This window comes from Micromys minutus (assembly GCF_963924665.1).
Source record: "Micromys minutus genome assembly, chromosome: 24".
NCBI classification, from domain to species: domain Eukaryota; kingdom Metazoa; phylum Chordata; class Mammalia; order Rodentia; family Muridae; genus Micromys; species Micromys minutus.
The window spans coordinates 4221487-4242549 of NC_137959.1; positions in this window are offsets into that span (position 1 = coordinate 4221487).

Below are 21063 nucleotides of genomic sequence, written 5' to 3' on the forward strand. Positions count from 1 at the left end.
TGTTAAGTTTCACTCCTTTTGAAAGCTGCTATAACAAACTGTTTAGGATAATTAAGAAATGCAAGTTAATAGTTAACCAATCAGACTTGTGACCTTGCTATGTAATAGTCTAATTTATTACAGAAATGTGTTTCTAAGGTTGAACAGATAATAAATAGCTAGAAACAAGCAACATTTACCTATTCAGTCATACCATAGTTAGGTAAAGAGATTAATCTTCAAAAATGTTTAAACTCTCAGAGATCCATAGAATATGGCATTTAAGGATGTTTTATCATTAAGAGGCACTTATGGCAATGAGACATGTCAGCTCCTGGCAGCACCCCCATTGAGCTTCAAAGAATATGACAAGCATTGCAAAACCTCCATATTAGAGTTTGCTTCAAATGTGGGGGTGCTAGTCACTGGCCAAGAAATTGATGCTTTGCTTCAACTGCAGATAGAATGCCATCCAAACTGGACAAACAAGATGTAGCAAAGTCAGTTGCTGAGCTTTGCCAAAGCAGAGTAAGTAGTACTTCATATTTCCTGCTTCTCAGAAACATCTGTCAGGGATTCTGAGTCAGAAGGCTGAAGATGACACTCCAATGACACAGAATTTTGGGGGACTGTCCGGACAGCATGCTTTCTTGGCATTTCTATAATTTTTGGAAGCTGCCTGCCTGTGCTTCCTACACACTCAGGTAATGTTTATTCCTTCTCAGGTCTCTGATTGGGTTGAAGACTAGATAGTTATAGTGTCACATATAAGAGTAAGTTGTTTAGGATTTAAGAAAGTGTATTTAAGTCTAAGATGTTTTAGGTTGGTAATGCAAGTTATGATAGAAATTAATTTAGGTACAGAACTCTAAACTCATCGAGACAGGAGAGATAGTAGAGTACTTTCTCCAAGGTTGCCCAACACATATGAACTAGGCATTGTGATATATATATATATATATGTGTGTGTGTGTGTGAAACAGAGGGAGAATCTCTTGTCTATTGTTTGGCTACATCACCTGTCAACAAAAAAGCTGTTGGCCTATTAGTTTAGGCAGGAAATAGTAGGTGGGGGTTCTGACACAGAGAGAGGAATTCTGGGATAGAGTCACTCTGAGGAAGAGGGAACCATGACTCTGAGGAGAGGTAACTCACCATGTGGTAGGACTCAGAATAAAATGAACAGGTTAATTGAGCCATGAGCATGTGGGAAAAGCCAAAGTTTATGGCTGAGGCATTTATTCATATATAATAAGTCTTAGAGTTGTTATTTCACAAACTTGGGCATGGGTGGAAAAGCCTGTGGACAAAGTATCACTCTTGGGCCGGTGTCCTGGGTTGTGAAAGAAAAATGCAATTAGGCAGTGTTTCTCAACCTTCCTAATGCTGCAACCTTTTAATACAGTTCCTCATGTCGTGGTGACCCTACCCATAAAATAATTTGTTGCTACTTTATAGTTGTAATTTTTCTACTGTGATAAATTATAATGTAAATGTCTGATATGAAGGATATCTGATGTGTCACCCACAAAATGGTTGAAAACCACGGATTCAGAGCAAGCCAGTAAGCAGTGTGCCTCCATGGTCTCTGCTTCAGTTCCTGTCTCCAGGTTCCTGTCTTGAGTTCCTGCCTTAGCCTCCCTCAATGATGTACTGTGTGGTAGAAGTGTAAACCAAATAAACCCTTTCCTCCCTATGTTGCTTTGGCTCATATTCTTTATTACAGCTGTCTTAGTCAGGGCAGCACTAGACTCGATGGATTATCAAACATAGTCTTAGTCAGGGTTTCTATTCCTGCACAAACCATCACGACCAAGAAGCAAGTTGGGGAGGAAAGGGTTTATTCAGCTTACACTTCCACATGCTCTTTATCACCAAAGGAAGTCAGGACTGGAACTCAAGCAGGTCAGGAAGCAGGAGCTGATGCAGAGGCCATGGAGGGATGTCACTTACTGATTTGCTTCCCCTGACTTGTTCAGCCTGCTTTCTTATAGAACCCAGGTCTACCAGCCCAGGGATGGCTCCACCCACAATGGGCTGGGCCCTCCCCCCTTGATCACTAGTTGAGAAAATGCCTTACAGCTGGATCTCATGGAGGCATTTCCTCAAGGGAGGCTGCTTTGTCTGTGATAACTCCAACTGTGTCAAGTTGACACAAAACCAGCCAGTACAACAGCCGTAAACATCAAGCTAGTACAGTAGTCCAAGTGATTTCCAACTAGTCCATCCTGGCCACCGTAGCACATCTCTAATTCTGGCACCACACCTACTCATCACACCTAGCAGTCTATCTCTGATATATTGCTTATTGGTTTCCAAGATACAGATTTTGGGGGATTCCATCTTTCGGACTCCACAACATTTTCTTTCAGACTCTACAACATCTTTTAGAACAACAACTGCTACAAATCTGTTTTTCTCTTAAAATCTAAAGAAAAAAATGATACATTTGTTTCTGTTTTGACAAAAGGTGCTTCAGGATCTGGACACATTTGATGCAACTTCCCAAACGTAGGGAAGTAACACCATCCTGGTGTCTTTCACTGTGGGACTGGAAGCGACATAGCCCTGCATACCTGTAATTTCAGCTACTTGGACGCTAAGGCAACAAGACACAGTGAAAACCTCATCTAAATAAATGCACAAGAAAGCAATAACATTAAAATGGGGACTGAGGTACAAACAACTTCCTCCACCAATTATAATTAGAGGTGAGCAGAAGGCCCTGCACCCTGAATGTCTGCTGTATACGATCAAATGAGAAGGCTCTTGGCTGACTTGGGTGGGAAGGAGCAAGAGCTTGTCATTCACGCTGACGGTCGGAGGCAGCTCGTAGGTGATATGGGATGTGGGATGAGAAACAGCTTCTGCTTTAGTCTGTGACTTGGACAGATGCTCCTGGGTTTACTTTCATTTCAGTGGGTGAGTCAGGGACTGACTGGTCCAGGCATTGTCTAGATTAGGTTCCATCATTTTTAGGTTGCCACCTGTTCCTTTTAAAAATATTTACCTATTTTCTTTCTTCCTGGCAGAGAAAAGGTGCCCTTCAGTTCACATAGATGAATTAATGACTAAGTGAATAAGTCCTCAATTGGTCACAGGATGAGATTCTCTGAGTATCACAGATATAATAGATATTAAATGGAATATGAAGGAAAATAGTGTCCATCAGGGGTCCTACAGGAGTAAGCTGTAAGCACTCCTTGAACTTTACTCCTTCAGCCCCAATTGTACACAATTATTAATAGATACATCTTCACCAGTGATTAAGTACCTGAAACTGATGACTACAGCTCAAGTCTGACTTCTCCATTTATTTCTGTTCGGGAGCACACAATACATTAGCTCCTGCAATGACAACAGTCACTTTCTAAACCAAAGGACACTCCAGTTCCTGGATGGCAAGTCAACCTTTGAGGTGGGGGGAGAGGGAGATAACCCGAAAGGTAAAGTGCTCGCTAAGAACACAAAGACCTGACTTTGGGTTCCTGGTGCCTGAATGAGGAAAAGGTCTGGGGTGTCTGTGAGGGTGAGGCAGAGACAGGGTGAGCAAGAGATCTCTGGCTGTCCAGGTAAGCTAACTGCGGACTCCAGGTTCAGTGAGAGGCTTTGTCTCAAAGTATGTAAGTGGCAAAGTTTTTGAGAAAGACACCTGGCCAATTGTCTGTCTGTCTGTCTGTCTGTCTGTCTATCTATCTGTGTGTAAGCATATATACATGTATATGTATATGTATATGTGTACATGTAAGTACCTCACATATACATATATTTATTCACACAATAGACATGCACAAAAAGTTAACTATTGATTAGACAATCAATTAAGGAAGACTAGAGTATTAGAGCAATTATTCACCCCCAAACAACTCAAACTACTCTTGTGTAACTTACTGTGAAAACAAGTCAATCACATTTAAAACATTCAAAATTAAAAAAAAAAAAAAAAAAAACAAAGATTCTGAAGAATCACTAAAAAAAGAAAGTGACTGCTCCATCAAAGAGAGAAGAAAGTGAGTTTTATTTTCCTGGGGTGTTTCTAAGCATGTAGGGAACAATACTTTATGAGTCCTTAGGAGCTAGGGTAGAGGAAGGCTGGTGCACCTGTGCGGTATGTCTTTTCACCTTTAATGTTCCTTCTGCCCAACTGGCCCAGAGTACCTACCTTTGGTATTGCCAGAGCAAGCATAAAGCTCTTAAATTTGTTCAGAGATAACAAAAACAGTGCTGGCAGGAACCAAGAGAAACAATGAACATTTTTCCTGAGCAGAGGTGTTGAACAAAACAGGGGCTCAAATTAGTTACATATTTTGATAATTTTTCAGGCTTTTGTGCACAAGCACCAATGAATAAACAAAATTTTAACATTACAAAAAAAGAGTAAACTCCAACAGTACTGATGTGGAGATTATACAAAACAGCTGAAGTCACACTGAGTGTGAAATGTTTTCTTTCATGCTTATTGTGGCATAATTTACAATCGTGAGGACACGCAGTAAACCAAGAGTCCATGATTACAGGACTAAATCAGAAGACGTGGCCTGTATGTACCCCGGAATGCGGTCCCATGTTAAAGAAGAAAACAGTGACCAGGCGGTCACGAAGACCACCGTCCTTTTTGGGTTTTGATTTCTTCTCATGTCCCACTTACATACAGCATCGAAAGAGAGAGAGCAGACAAGCACAGGGATGGTTGCCAGGAGTTGGGGAAGACGAAAATGTGTGCTTGAAGGAGGAACAATAAAGTTATAAAGATAACAGTAACAGTGAACAGGGCTGCTCTTTAAAAAGGAAGGAAGCCCACGGGCTACACAGTACTCAGTTCTAATGTTCTACATATTTATAACCCAACATATTTGAGCTACTCACTGCCATCCTTAAATCTCTCTCTCTATCATTCTCTCCTCTCCCTCTCCCCCTCTCTCCCTCCCACTTTCTCCCTCTCCCCTCCCCTTCCCCTCCCCCTTTCCCTCTCCCTCTCCCTCTACCTCTCATTCTCTCTCTCTCCCCCTTTCTCCTCCTCCCCCTCTCCCCCTCCCCCCCCCTCTCTCTCTCACACACACACACACACACACACTGAAAACTGTGTCAGCTATGGTCAAGGCCAGGGCGCCGAGGACTTTTCTGATGAACATGCCTATGATTATTTCTAAGAAAAGAAAGCCAGTTAGATCACAGAGATGATCCATCTTTATCAACACTGTTAGCAATACATTTATTTATTCATTCATGCTGAGATGTGAGCCCAGGGCTTTGCATACGCTGCTGAACTATACTCCCAGCCTCTGGGTCAGCATTAATTCTGCCCTTTAGGATATAAGCTCACACCATCCGAGGGCATGGACTTGAAAGGCAGGCCCGGCAGAGGTTTGTGATTGGCTTACTCCCCGTCCTCAGCAAGCTTGCACACTGTTGCTGTTCCAACTGGTGTGCATTAGTTACTTGTTTTAACTGAGGATGAATCAAGAACTGAGAGTAAACGTGAACATTTAATGAGACAGATTTCTTACCCTTGAGCAATAAGGCAAGTTGTAATGAGATTTGGTCATCTGTTTATCATAAAAGTATATCAGATCTTCCATAAATAAATGGGAGAAAATTACAAATTTTTATTTAAAAATATTTCAAAATTTGCTTTTTATTTCACCATTCCCAGAACAAACAGAGTTGGGAGGTTGCAGGCACCCCTTTTACGTGCCTCTTAACTCTTACACTGCATCTTACACACTGTTGTATCATTTAATTTTTAGACTGTAATTTATGAAAATTCTTACATGTCTGTGACTATGAAATCATGTCATAGCAGCAGAACACAGCAACTTAACTTTATTACTAAACAACTATGTGTTTTTATTCATAAATTTTATAACCCATATTTAAGTTTCTGTGCATACAAACATTCTCCCAAGATATATGTACACATTTATACATACACAAATACAGATACATACATTTCTCATCTTAGTATTTGCTTAGATAAGGCTCCTGGTGTAGAATCACTATTTTCAGGGATTCGTACAATTTGTTGTCAGTGTAATTATTTTGGGAGGATGGGGTGGGTGGTGGAGCCTTTAGGTATGCTTGTCCAACCCTCTCCCACTGAATCCCACTCTCAGAGACCTGCACATTTTAAATGCCAATTATGGCTTAGATAATGCCCTAGGGAAGCCTATGCTTCATCCGTGGTAAATGAGAATGCATAAAGATAGCTGCCCTAAAAATAGCCTTCTTTGTAAATATTTTTCTGTCTTCCCCTGCGGAGCACATGTTCCTACAATACAAGCCCAAGGCCAACCCGTGGGTATTCCCCTAAACACCTAGACATAGACCCAACCCCAAGTATTCTAAGTATTTGTAAATGTGTATATTTGGATTTTTAAAGAATAAATATTTACTTATTCAGTGTGCCCATTGTGTGTGTGTGTGTGTGTGTGTGTGTGTGTGTGTGTGTGTGTGCTGCTCACACATATGAGCACTCATGCCCTGGTGTGTATTGGAAGTCAGAGCACAACTATTTCTTTCCACCTTCATGTTTGCTCCAAGTATTGGATTTAGGTAGTCAGACTGGGCAGCAAGTATGTTTACTTGCTGAGCCATTTTGCCAGCCCTGTCTCTGCTTTAGCGGGTACTGAATTGAACTGTACAAGATTCAGACTCTGGAGCCTGGAATTCTTTTCAGTCGTCAGTAAGCACATCCTACTGACAGGCTTTGTTCTTGGCAAATTTTGCTGGTATAAACCAACGTAACCTTCATACAAACCCTACAAAGTTACTGGTACCATCACCAAGCTGGTGAATTGACTGAGCCTCAGACAAGCAGCCTGCCCAAAGTCACGTGGCCAGTATACTGCAGATCTGGAATTTGTACCCAGGATAGCATCCACAATCATCTAGCACACAGTTGTGATTGTAAGCGTGTGCACTATATATAGCACACTAGGTTAAATACTTCATTTCTTTTCTCCTACCACCTGCTGCATTTACAACCGCTCTGTGAAATAACAATATTTTATTACCTCCGAGTGTGTATGTACACATTTTGAGTAGGCCTGGATTTTCTGGCCCAGAGTCTCTCAGAAAGTTGAAGGTCAATGGTGGCTAAATCAGGATCAACCTTAGATGTGGGTGTGACTGAACCCCCACCTGCAGATGTGTGTGTGTGCATGAATGTGAGTGTGTGAGTGTGTGTGTGTGTGTGTGTACATGAGTGTAAGTGTGTGTGCATGAGTGTGTATGTGTGTGTGCTCACAAAGCCACCCGCAGGGTCCCTCTACTTGAGCTAGTGATGCTGTTTTCACAGCACAGCTGCCTCAGCAAACAAGTACCATGGGGGCTGAAGACTTTCTCACATTCCTCCAGCAAACAAGTCTTCTATGACCTCACCAGAAGCCACCTTCTATTGGTCAAGATAGTCACAAAGCATCTCCAGCTTCAAAGGGACCTCATTTGGAGGAGGGGCAAAGTCACATTGCAAGACAGCTTGTTGCTACCTCCCTTGAAAAACACAGTCTGCTCATAACTAATTTCCTCAGCCCTGAGAACAGCTTTAAAACTTTTCTTTTCTAAATGCGGAGGAGCTGGTCACAGGTTTGCTGATTCATCCCAGTTTGTCAGAGCTGCTCCTCTGATTGATAGACTGCACTTAAGGAGTGACACTCTGGCAGCATGTGTTGCAGGACATGCCATAGTCTACGGCCTGGGGACAGAATGAACAGACCGTCCTGTGTGTAAATGGAGCCTGGGTCCTGGCCTCTGTGCACAAGACTCTCAAGCTACTATTGTTTCAAAACATCCTCTACTCCTAAAAGGAGTATTGAACCAATTGAAAAATTGTTTTTGATGCCCCCAGGAATTAGAGGCTGTGTTGCTGACTGTGGCAGAGCTGTGATCTTCTGTTGGGCTACTGCTGTCTAATTCAGTGTCTGTCTCGGGCGGCAGGCCAGTAGTAAAGGGCATGGCCTACTGTGTGCCATGGGATGCCCACTGCAGAGGCCCTCCTCTTCCTGTTGTGGTTTCCTTTACTGAAGAAGGCTGGCTCTTGAGGAGGTTTGGTCATAGCCCCCTACTTACCCTACTTGCTCTTGTAGGTAGAAAAGGTGGTAGTTCCCACTAAGGGAGTGATGGAGTGATGGAATATCTCCTTTGTGGCCTGGGAGATCTTTCTGTTGCTTTGTTTCTTGAGTGAATCTTATCATTGGTTTGAAACTAGTGGAGTCCCCGGACTTTGTGTGTGAAGTAGGCTTTCAGCTTCTGTGATTAAGGTGCAACCGCCTTTAGGAGCCAACTGGACCCAAGTGGGCCATGGAAGTCAGTAATGAGTGTGTGACTACTGTGTGTCTCAAGGTGCCCCTGCACTGGCTTCTCTGTGTCACTGGGATTATCATGTCAAAAAGAAGTGATGGCCAATGACCAATGACAGCATTTCCTGCTGCCTCTCTGGGACACCCACAGGACAGCCAGACTGAGGAGCTCTCAGCCACAAGGCCAGCTCTGAAACTCCAGAGACTAGGGCTGCCTTGATTTGGTTTTGAATTCATGAGCTGGCCCCCCTTAGGTAATTTTCAGGGTGATGGTGTCTGAACTGTCATTTCCCACCATCAGCTCCCACACAATAGCGTTACTTTGATGTTGTTCGCTTTTGTAACACGATCAACATTTTCTAAGATGGGCAGATGAAAACTGAGCATCCTCCCTGGGTACATCCTACTTTTGCTGGGCTAGATAGATCGGTGTTCCAAATTCCTCACCTTGCAAAGCAAAGAGGGGAGAGCAGAGCCTTGCTGACCTCGATTTTACTTGTGGGCATTCTTCTTGATCAATGTTGATAGTAACCAGCCTCACCTAGATTGCATCTTCTTGTGAGAAATAGGCCCAGACTCTGCATCCACTATGCTTTGATTTCGAAGCATCGGGTTGTCTTAATTCATTTGCCATTGCGATGCATACAGAAATATCTAGATGTTTGCCCCTTCTGAATGCAAAAGAAATCAACCGCACTCTACAAACAGTTCCCAGTCATCAGGTTTAAGAGGTGAGGTTATCTGAGAGTCAGCTGCATGCCAAGCACAGCGGGGTGACTTTGCAGTCTTCGTGGATTGTCTTTAATAACCTCACAGATCCTGGTGACCATTCTCACTGACAAGATAAAAGTACCTGAAATCCAATGTTGCCTTTGAAGCTTCCAGGTCAGAGCACACATCTGGCATGTTCCTAAAGGCACCATTGAGGAACTATGGCTTCCTCCGCAGATGGACGAAAGGCTATTGGAGGGTTCATTTAAGTCTTTGCTTCTGAGACTTCCCAGTTCTAAGGACCTGTGCCCTGTCTGTTTGCCAATGGCTCAGGCTCATAAATGTATTTGGTTACAGGGAGGGCTCTAAATTCTTTGAGTTTTTCCTAATATTTTTATGTGGTTGGATGGAAGTTCACCCCTACTTCTCCTGGATCAGACTCCTAAAAGCGCATTTTACTGGATCATTTGAGTGACTCCGGCAGGTGGAACACACTGCAGCCAGTCAGGGGGTGCTACTAGTCCTTAAAAAATGTGACAAGAAAGCTCTGTCCAACACAAGGGCAGCTTCGTTTGTGAGCTGAAGGTGAGTTGTGGGTTAAGTATTCCTCTGCCACTTTTCAGACTGGACAACTCAAAATGGAGGGCTAATAGTGCTGGCTCTGCCTCCTGATTTACGGCAGGTGCAAATGCATCAAGTACCTTCATAAATCCTTCTCCAGTTCCCGTTCCTATCTGAGCTCCGCCAGCCTACCTTGTTAAAGCCTGGATTTGAAAAAGATTTTAAAAAAAAAATGAGCTATCTTTTCAAAATTTGCTTATGTAACCCTCAGCTAAGGCAACGTGTATTTATTTTGACTTGAAGTCTACCTCTTTGCCTTTGACAGTAAGACAGACCGCTTATCTTCATGGTTTCCTAATGAAAACTCCCCAAGCTTGGGCTACTATGGCAGATTTACAACCTCTGAGCAGGAGAACTGACAGGCATTTTAATATGAAAGGAGATATGATGTCCTTAATGTACAGTGATGTCACTTCTAACAAGGGAGAAGCAGCCGGCCGCACTCACGGCCACCATCACTGGGGTGGAAGAGATCTTGTCATCCTAGGAAGGACACAGGTGATGAAGAAGAGACCCCACAACTCGGGTGTGAGGTCAACACACATAGCAGTCGCCAGCTTACTGGGGACGTGCATTAGCTACAGGAAGTTGATACTAGAACTTTCCAGCCAGAGCTGACCTTGAGAAGGGCCATTAAAACCCTCCAGGGAGCGTGCGAAGAAAAGCTAGATCGCCTGTGGACCGACATCTTTGTCCCTTTTATTCTGCCCCAAAGTGGTCTCAGAGCTTAAAGATCTGGATGGCTTCACTCTCATTAACAGGATGCTAATTGTATGCCCACAGAAGCGGTGGGAAGGAAATGCCACACTCTTGTCTTTAATTTGCAGATGAGGCCTTAAAGGTTTCACTTTGTATGGAGAAAATGTTGCTTCTGGTTGTAAAATTAAATTCCTAGAGGTTGCTATTCAAATGTCCTTGTCCTATGAACTTATTTAAAAGTGCCCCAGACAGTGTGGCAGAAGAGGAAGCACTTTAAGGAGCTTCATCTCAGAAGGCCTGCACTATGAGCGCCACCCACATGGGTGTGGCTGCAAAGGGTCTTTAAGGACAGGAGCACCCTCCACTCTGAGAGGATGGGACTGTGTATCATTCTCAAGAAAAACACTCCGAAGTCTGTTGATCTGGAAAACCACCGGAAGTAAGAGAGTTAACTTCAGAACTGAGAGGGTTCTGCCAACTCAGAGGATAGCCAAGCACTTAAAACTCACCAGCTCCATTAAATGTGCTTCTCCTTAATTAAATGTGGACACATTCTGCTATCTACATGTTCAGGATTAAGTATCAAAGATTTATTGTTTGAAGGAGCCAAACAGCAAAGGCAAGGGTCAGGACTGACCAATATCACAAAGGACTATAATTTTTTTATTATGTTATTATCTAATTAATTTTAATGCACTGAGACAGTGGTTATGAGCTTGGGCAGGCATTTCTGGGCTGTCTTCTACCCTGCCATTTGCAAGTTACAGGATATGGGAACCTTAGCTATGTCTTTAGGTCTCAGTTTCATTGTACGTTAAGTGGGAAGCTCAGTTTACTTCTTTCTCAGGTGCTCGGTGATAATGAATTAAACCAATAAATACAAAACTATCCACTATTTGTTCCAAAGCATAATGAAGTGCAAAATTAATGTTAGCAATGTAATATGTAAATTAGATATTATTAGAAACAAATAAATTTTCATTTAAGTCACATTTATTACATGTAAAAGTACACGCTTCTCAATCGGTGTGCAGATAATAGCAGAGATTATTTTCACACACCGTGATAGAAGGAACAGTTCATTTACGCCGTGGTCCTGGCGTAGTGGGGCCCAGTGTGAAGGAGGCGTGAGAGCAAGAGCAAGAATGGCAGCCAGAGCAGGAGCTGTGAGCTTTCACCTTCAAATGTAAGCACAAAGCAGGCAGGGCTGGACCTGGAAATGGTGTCAAGCATTTACTCTCAATGCCCTGCCCACAGCGATGTACTTCCTGGAGCTAAACTGCACCTTCTCAACCTCCCTCCAAACAATTAAGGACCAAGTGATCACACCCAGAGCTCACGACATGGACATACCTCATTCAAACCACCACACATTCCACAGTGGATACAGACTAATAGCACATAAACCCATTTGGACACACATGCACAGGCATACACACACATATGTATGAATAATGATCAAACAAGATCATAGCTATAGGATCATGTGCTCCTTTGCCTGGTGTATTTGACTTGTGTGGACATGAAAGACCTTGATGGCACCCACCACCTCTCCGACACCCTTTCCATGCTCCAAGAGAGCCTGGCTCAGTGACTCTGGGACGCCAGTCTGATTTCTCCAGTTTCAGAAGCACTGGTGAATTTGGACAGGGGTCCGAGTCTGTACACTTAGCAGACGCCTTGGTGACTCCGATGGAGGTGGGATGCGTACTGATCACACACTGGGGCCCTAGTCTTACCTGTCCCTGCTTGTCATAGATGAAAGCGTGATCCTTGGGGAAACTTTTAGTCCCTTTCTGTTTTATCTGAAACTTGAATTACCTTCCATTTAGAGGTATATTTAGGTTTGAAATGATTCAAATTAAGGGAAAGATCCAAAAGGGAAGGGGACGATTCTTTTCTTCTTCTAGAACTTTGTCTTGTTTTTCCCTAAACTTTATTTATTTAATGTATTTGGGTGTTTTGTCTGCATCTATGTCTGTAAGCATGCTTCAGCAAACAAGAGTGTTGGCTACTCTGGAACTGGGCTGTGAGCCGCCTTGATGGTTCTGGGAGTCAAACGTGGGTCGTCTAGAGAGCCTCCAATGTGCTTAGCTAATAAGCCATCTTTCCAGACATGCTTTTCCTTTTTAAATACATATTGTGTGTGGTAGGGATGGGTACCATGGCGTGCATGTGGAGGTCAGAGAAAAGCCTGCAAGAATAATTCCCTCTTTCCATGATTGGGATTCCAGGGATCCAGACAGGCTTGGGAGAAAGCACCTTTTCCTGCTGATCCGTCTTCCGGCCCGAGTCAGATTTCTTCAGTCACCTTTCCTAGGCTCTCAGAAGAGATGAAGGCTAACCCCAGTGAGACCATTAGAATGAATAGACAAACAAAAACACACAACGATGCGCCTACAATCTTGGCACAATTTTTGTATTGGGGGGATCTTGGGGAGTAGGTAGGGATTTTCTGAGTGGCTGTACGTTATTGGCTGGGGCTGAAGTGCAGAAAGAGGAATTTCACAAACCTGATGGGCGGTTCTTATGTGGAGAGAGGAAGTTGAACTTGAATCTGGCCATAGGCTGCTGACTTTCCTCAGAGGTTTTGGGGTTTTTGGCGAGAGGGGCTGATTGGTCCTAACATGGTACCTAATTATCATATAGCAGGAAGGGCTGAGGGCTGATTGGTCCTAACATGGTACCTAATTATCATATAGCAGGAAGGGCTGAGGGCTGATTGGTCCTAACATGGTACCTAATTATCATATAGCAGGAAGGGCTGAGGGCTGATTGGTCCTAACATGGTACCTAATTATCATATAGCAGGAAGGGCTGAGGGCTGAGTCGTGCAGGGCTTACAGGAAACTGCAGGGTCATTCTTTAGATAAGGTCAGGCACCTGTGCTTAGGAACACTCTCCAGATAAGATGGGGAATAGAAGAGGAGGCCCTGCTGAGCAAGAGATTCCTTCATTTAGCCTGAGCTCCAGTCCAAGTGGATCAAGGACCTCCACATAAAACCAGATACGACAGTAGAAGATAAAGTGGGGAAGAGCCTCAACACATAGGCACAGGAGAAAGTTTCCTGAACAGAACACTAGTGGCTTATGCTCTAAGATTGGGAATTGACAAATGGGACCTCATAAAATTGAAAAGCTTCTGTAAGGCAAAGGACACTGTCAATAGGACAAAATGGCAGCCAACAGATTGGGAAAAGATCTTTACCAATCTTACATCTGATAGAGGGCTAATATCCAAAGACTCCAGAGAACCAAATAACCCTATTTAAAAATGAAGTACAGAGCTAACCAGAATTCCTAATGAGAAATCTCGAATGGCTGAGAAGCACCTAAAGAAATGTTCAACATCCTTAGTCATCAAGGAAATGCAAATCAAAAGGATCATGAGATATCACCTCACACCAGTCAGAATAGCTAAGATAAAAAACTCAGGTGATAGCAGATGCTGGTGAGGATTTGGAGAAAGAGGAACACTCCTCCATTGTTGGTGGGATTGCAAGCTGGTACAACCTCTGGAAATCAGTCTGGCAGTTTCTCAGAAAATTGGACACAGTACTACCTGAGGACCCAGCTATAACACTCATGGGCATATACCCCAAAGATGCTCCAACACATAACAAGGACACATGCTCCACCATGTTCATAGCAGCCTTATTTATAATAGCCAGAGGTTGGAAAAAACCCAGATGTCCTTCAACAAAGGAATGGATACAGAAATTATGGTACATTTACACAGTGGAGTACTACTCAGCTATTAAAAACAATGACTTCATGAAATTCTTAGGCAAATGGATGGAACTAAAAAATAACATCCTGAGTGAGGTAACCTGGTCACACACACACACACACACACACACACAAAAACCACACACACACACATAGTATACACCCACTGATAAGTGGATATTAGGCAAAAAGCTCGGAATACCCATGATACAACTCAGACCATATGAAGCTCAAGAAGAAGCAAGACCAAAAAGACCAAAGTGTGGATGCTTCAGTCCTTCTTGGGGGAACAAAATACTTACAGGAGGTAGAGGGTCGGAGGGACTTGGGAGAAAGAGAAGAGGGAGAAGGGGGAAAGTGGGGGCAGGATCAGGTATGGGAAGAGACAGGGATGATATACAGAGGGTCAGGAAATTAAACAGAGGTGTGTAGCAATGGGGGGGGCGGGGCAGGGAACTGGAGGTAGCCACTAGGAAGTCCCAGCTGTCAGGAAAGTAAGAGGCTCCCAGGACCCAAAGGGGATGACATTGGCTGAAATGCCTAACAAAGGAGAGGGAGAACTTTTAGAGACCATATCCAGAGGTTAGGTAGGGCCCCTGGTTGAGGGGTGGGGGCCACCCACCCATCTCCATGGAGGGACCTATGGCTCCAGCTGCACATGTAGCAGAGGATAGCCTTATCTGGCATCAGTGGGAGGCGAGGCCCTTGGTCCTGTGAAGGCTTTATCCCGCTGTAGGACTTTCCTGGTAAGTCTTAACTACTGGGCAACTCTCTAAGTGAGACACGAGACTGGAGTTTGATGCAAACGCAAGAGGTTTATCTTCTGGTGTGTCAGGGTCAACCCTCAATCAACCCCTCGTGGCAAGTGACTGGAAGGTGTCCCCAAATGGCTATAACAAGCAGTTTTTATATTTTTTAGGGGCACAGGCTACATGAGCAAGGTTACAGTTTAAACTTATTGGCTAAGCATATTGACCTTTGAATCTATTGGCTAGTAAGCATGGCTTTTCAGAGGGTCAGTCAGTCATTCTGAGAATTTCTTTACTCAAGAAAGTTCCTGTGGGTGGAGAATGGAACTTGGTCTAGCCTTATCCCCAGGTGGGAGGGGGAAGCTGTAAAGAGGGTGCGGGTCCTTCACCCCAGTGTAGGGGAATGCGAAGGCAGTGAGGTGGGAGTGGTTGCGTGGGTGGGGAGCACCCTCATAGAAGCAGGGGGAAGTGGAAATGGGATGGGGGGGGGTGAGATGAGAAACCAGGAAAGGGGATAACATTTGAAATGTAAATAAATAAAATATCCAGTTAAAAACAAACAAACTTGGTAAACTGCAAACTTGATGGCAGGGTCTTCCAGCGGGACATAGCTGGTTACTTGTCCTGCTGCTGGGACAAAGCAAGCTAGGGAGGTTTGGGTCTGGTCTGTTATCGCCCACAGTTCAAAGGTACAGACTACCAGGGTCACAGGAGCCTGACACAGCTGCCCTTTGCTTCTGCGGGGGGGAAGGACAGAGACACGAAAGCAGGGCCCTGGCCACGGATCCGGCGTCACCTGCCTGAGGTGGGGCTTCCCGCCTCAGTGAGTCCGATGTAGATGGTCCCTCATAGATCTGTTGAGAGCCTCCTTTCCTCGGGTGTTTCTGCGTCCTGTCAAGTTGTCAAATTAGCCATTACTGGTCATAAGGGGCTAGTATGGCCTCTGCCTTTAATTATGGCATGCGAGCAGTCACTGGAAGACTTTGTGGCCCACATTTCAAACCAATTCTTGCCTTTCAGTTTTTCTGTTCTTATCACTTGTATTTGCTCACAGTTGCACAGAAGAAATCGACACAGTTGCAGGACATAGTAGAAGTCTTACTAATGAAACACTGGATCAAAACTTTCACTAAAGTTTTAGTTTGTAAATATGAATAAAAGATTCCCTTTCTAGTTTCTGCCAATGTGCAAGGGATATAAAGGGCATTAATCCCATCTGCCTTAGTCAGTGTTGTGTTGCTGGAAAGAGACATCATGGCCATGGGAACACTTATAAAAGAAAGCATTTAACCGGGCTGGCTCACAGGTTCAGAGGTTCAGTCCATTATCATCATGGAAGGAAGCATGGCGGCGTCCAGGCAGACACGGTGCTGGAGAAGGAGCTGAGAGGTCTACATCCCGATCCACAGGCAGCAGGAAGAGACAAAGCCACCCAGTGACACACTTGCTCCAACAAGCCACACCTTCTAATCCCTGTCAAGCGACACCACTACCTAATGACCAAGCACTCAAACATGTGAGCCAATGGGGGCTATTCTATTCGAACCACCACACCATCACAGAGCAAGGAAGACATTCTTCCTAAACCTAACAGATGATTGAAATCATAGGTTGAACCGCTGCCATCGACACTGGGAAGTCAGAAAATGTTAATTTCCTGTCAAGCCTTCCATGTGAGCTTGTGTAATTTATATGCAGTTCATAAAAGATTTGGCAACGGTAAAAGTTTTTGGAACTTGCAGCAACACATCTTAATTTGGAATCAAAGGTATTTCTGGCAGCACTGGCTTCTCTTATCACACATCCCTTCAGCCTTGTTTCGGATGCACACACGTGCACTTGGCCCTGCCTGTGCTTTCACGCCATGCAGGGCCAGTGACTACAGTTTGTAATGAGTGGACTGAGATGAGACCATTGGTCTTACTGTCCACACAGCACTTTCTGCTCATGTAGGGACATGTGGTTTAACTACAGAAAACAAGGACTTCCACTGTTCCCCACTATCCTATCTCAGGGTGTCAGTGTCAAACCTGGCTCCTGGGGGAATTGTATTGGATCAGGGTGTTTGATCTTATGAACTGTTGCTTGAGTGACTGTATTGTTTCATTTGGAAAATGAAATCAATGCCTGTGGTTTAAAATTGGGGCAGGGCAGACTTTCCAGCAATCTCCGAAATGGTCCTAAAATATTTCCGTTTTTAAAGAAGTACACACTTGTATGAAGTACCATTCTCAGCATTGATGGTTATTAAATCAAACTATTGATCAACCCTGAAAAACACTGAAAATTCTCCAATCCTGTAGGATTAAATATCCAACCAAGATTTGACTTTTTATGTAAAATAAATAAGCATCATTACATTTATATGCAAAATTGCTTTCAACCTTAATAAATGGTGAAATTATATATATATATATATATATATATATATATATATATATATATATACTAGATAATTATTTTATCTTTTTTGATTTCTTGCCAGTAAATGTTTGATTTTTCTCCCTTAAGTAATATTCTATATATATCCTGGATCACATAAAAATTTCTCTCTCAGGTGAATAGGGCCAAAGAAGAACTTTAAGCCTTGTCCTAGGACTGAAGACATGGGGCAGTAGTTACAAGCTTTTGCTACTCTAGCAGGGGAGCAACAGGCAGGCACCTTAGAGCCACCTGTAACTCCAGCTTTGGAAAATCAAAGCCCTCTTCTGGCCTTAACTGATATCTGCATTCATGTGCATGTGTACACACACACACACACACACACTCACACATATACAGACACACATACACAGACACACATACACACACACAGACATACACACAGACACACACAGACACACATATACAGACACACATATACAGACACACACACACACACACACACACATACACACACACATACACACACACAGACATACACACAGACACACACAGACACACACACACAGACACACATACACAGACACACATACACACACAGACACATACATAGACACACACATACATATATATCATTTTAAAATAAAATAAATCTTTTGTTTGAGTTGCTGTATTGAGTTTCATAAAAATCAATCAATGCACTGTGGCTTATTTAAAATAAAACACATCTTTTCAAAAAAAAGGGGGGGGGGGCTGCACTAGCACAGAAGGCCAGCAGGCTATACAGCCACAGGAACCAGTGACAGATCTAAGCTGGGAGTGGTGTATTCCTGGGGCTTGATGAGGACAGCTGAGAGTTAAAAACACCATCACGCAATGATCACAAGAAGAAATGCCTGATTTTTTTTTTCATGAGGGAAATGCTAATCAAAGTCATGGAGAGTGCATTTCACCAATGGGTGTTGTCAGGGAAAGAGGCAAAATCAAGGCTCATGAGGATGCCAAGAGCATGTGGGAGTCAGGAAAGAGACCAGAAAGAGGGCGTGGAAAAGAGTAGTGGGGGGACGATGGTTGGGGTATGTTATATGAGATGTGAAATCATCAAGGAGGAACTTAATGTCATAATTAACATACACTTATAATAAGACTTCAATGCCAACCTGAAGGTGGTACGGGGTAGTCTTAAGGGACATCTATACTCTCTTCGATTCTTCTTCCAGGAGATACATCAAGTTTTCACAGTGAAGATTAGAAGGAAAAAAAAATCCCAATTTGTTCCAGTGGATGCGAGGAGGAATATATTCATTTTGCAGTAGTCCAGAGCACTGTTCTCCTTAACAAAGCCTGTCCTCAAGGAAGATCGTTTAAGAACCCAGTCAAATGGCTTTTACCAGATCTTAACTGACCTGTAGTAGCATAAACACCAAATCTGGTCTCTTCTCGACTCCCTGTTTTAGCTGAGAGAGAAGGCAAAGTTGAGAAGTATTTGTGATGTGTGCTCACTAACAGTCTACACCACCAGACTTCAGAATGTGTCTCTGTGTATTTTATCAGTTCCTTAGTAAGTCTCTTCTGAAATAATGAGGAATTTATTTCAACTGTTTTTATAAGCCTAATTTATGAAAATGTCATCCAATAGGAGAAACAGAGACAAGAGCGCCTGGGATATTTTAGCCTGAAATCTCCACTCTCAGCAAAAGTCAACAGTCTAATGCCTATGCAAACAAGCATCTAGCCTTACAGTATTTACCAGAACTTTTTACTTAGCCCTTTTAGCTGGCGCATCATGATCTACACTCAACAAAACCCAAGAAGGCACATTAAAAACAATAAAATCAAGTAGAAGAGAGTTTCAGCCCAGACAGAGATGACAGAGAGTTTTAAATAATGAGTCTCGGGCATGTACAACAATTATGATTAATGTATTACATGTCCTAAAGGTTAAAGTAAGCAACATGCATAACAGGTGAGCAATGTAAGCAGAAGATATAAATTTTTTTAAAAATGTTACAGTTAAAACCAAATACAAACACTGGTCTTTTGAGATGCTTTTCAGTGGACTAGACATAGCTGAAGAAACAATCAGTAATTTGGAAGATAGATCCATGGAAATTTCCCAAAGGAGAACACAGAAAAAAAAAAAAAGCACTAGGAAGAATATGTAAGTACTGTGGGTGACATGGTAACACTGTCAGCTGCCTTATGAAGTCAAAGGCAGTCATACTGACATTTTCTTTCTTGCTTGATTAGAACTTTCTTTCCATTTGTTTAGCCCTTTTGTCTCTTAAGAATCTGTGTGATCTTGTTTTAGACATATTTACTGACATGCTGCTGATAGTCGTGGAGATGAAGAGCCTGCATGGGGCTATTCTCAGGAACAGAGTGAACAGCCAGAGACCATGGACAACCAGACTCCGAACCAAACCCCATTCATTCTTCCCCGCCTACTGGTGTACGCACCTACCCATGAAATACAACCATGAGTTAGAAGAAAACCATTAGCACAGCAAGGACAGATGACATTGAGATTTGGTGACCTGTATGAGTTTGGTGGGGTTTGTTTGTTGGTTGGTTGGTTGATTTAATCTTTTACATTCACCTGAGTCTTGGCCACAAATACCATTGCCACAAATAATGCTTTTCTCAACTTGATAAACTCATCCTAAAGAAATATTTTGGGCCCTTTATTGTATTGAAGTCACAAATAAAGTATTACACAGCCAGATTAAGGTGATGTTACTTAATATTATACATTCTGAGTCCATTTATTTTGCAGGAAACTTCATGATCCCATTTTTCTTACAGCTGACTAATATTGTGTTTTGTGTAAGTACCACGTCGTCATTGTGCATTCATATGTGGCAGCTTCATAGGCACCTTGGTTGCTTTCATTTCCTTGCTACCATAAATTTGGATAAAGATCTCTGGTAGGACACAGAGTTCTCTGGGTGTATGCCCAGGAATGGAATGGCTAGGTCAGGAGTATTTTTAAGTAAAATATTAGCAGTCTTCAAAATCCAAATGACAAGAAGTAAAAAGTTAACCATTGTTCTATTATTCTAGAAGGGTTGGCTGAAGCCTGTCAGATAATTTAACAGTCTATTCAGCCCCTAAAAGCTTCATCCACGTGGAAGAGCCTCAATTTCTGTCACATGTCACATGATCTGCTACCTTTTGGCATCCATGTGCATTACTGAACACTTGGGCCCTCAAAGTCTCTGATCTTGCATGATTGACAGTCTTGTCATCATCGCCAGCATGATGCACTATGTATAACCACAGTCATGGTACCGGTAGCAGGTATCAGGACAGAGATAACGCCTGACATAGCGCTGGGGCATGACCACAGAAATAGCCATACCGTTCGTCATGGGCCTTCTGAGCTGCTGAGACAGAAATGCTGCAGAGTGAGTGGATGAGACAACAGAAATCTATTCCTCCAAGTCTAGATGTTGCAAAGTACACGGTACCAGCAGATGCAATGCTTGCTGACAATGCTCTTCCTGGTCTGCAGATGGATGCCTTCCTTCTGCAGATCCTGCCACAGAGGATGGAAGCACATCTCCTTCAAGTTCCCTCTTGTAAGGATATATAGGATTCATGAGGCTCCACCCTTGTAACCTAATTTCCTCTCAAAGGCCCTGCCTCCTGATATTGTCACTCTGATAACTTAGGTTTCAATACTCCAGTCAGCTTTGGGAACACAAAGAAACAGTCCATCATGCTGCCTGTGGCAGGGGCGATCCCACAGAGGGTCCTGAGTGTTCCTGAGCATCACTGTCGGATGTACGGTAGTGTGAGACCCTGACCTCAGTTTCTTCAGTGGCATCTCAGTGCTCCGTTGGCCCCGAGCATCCTGGAAGGATGAGCTGCCCATCCTCCCCGACAAAGAAACC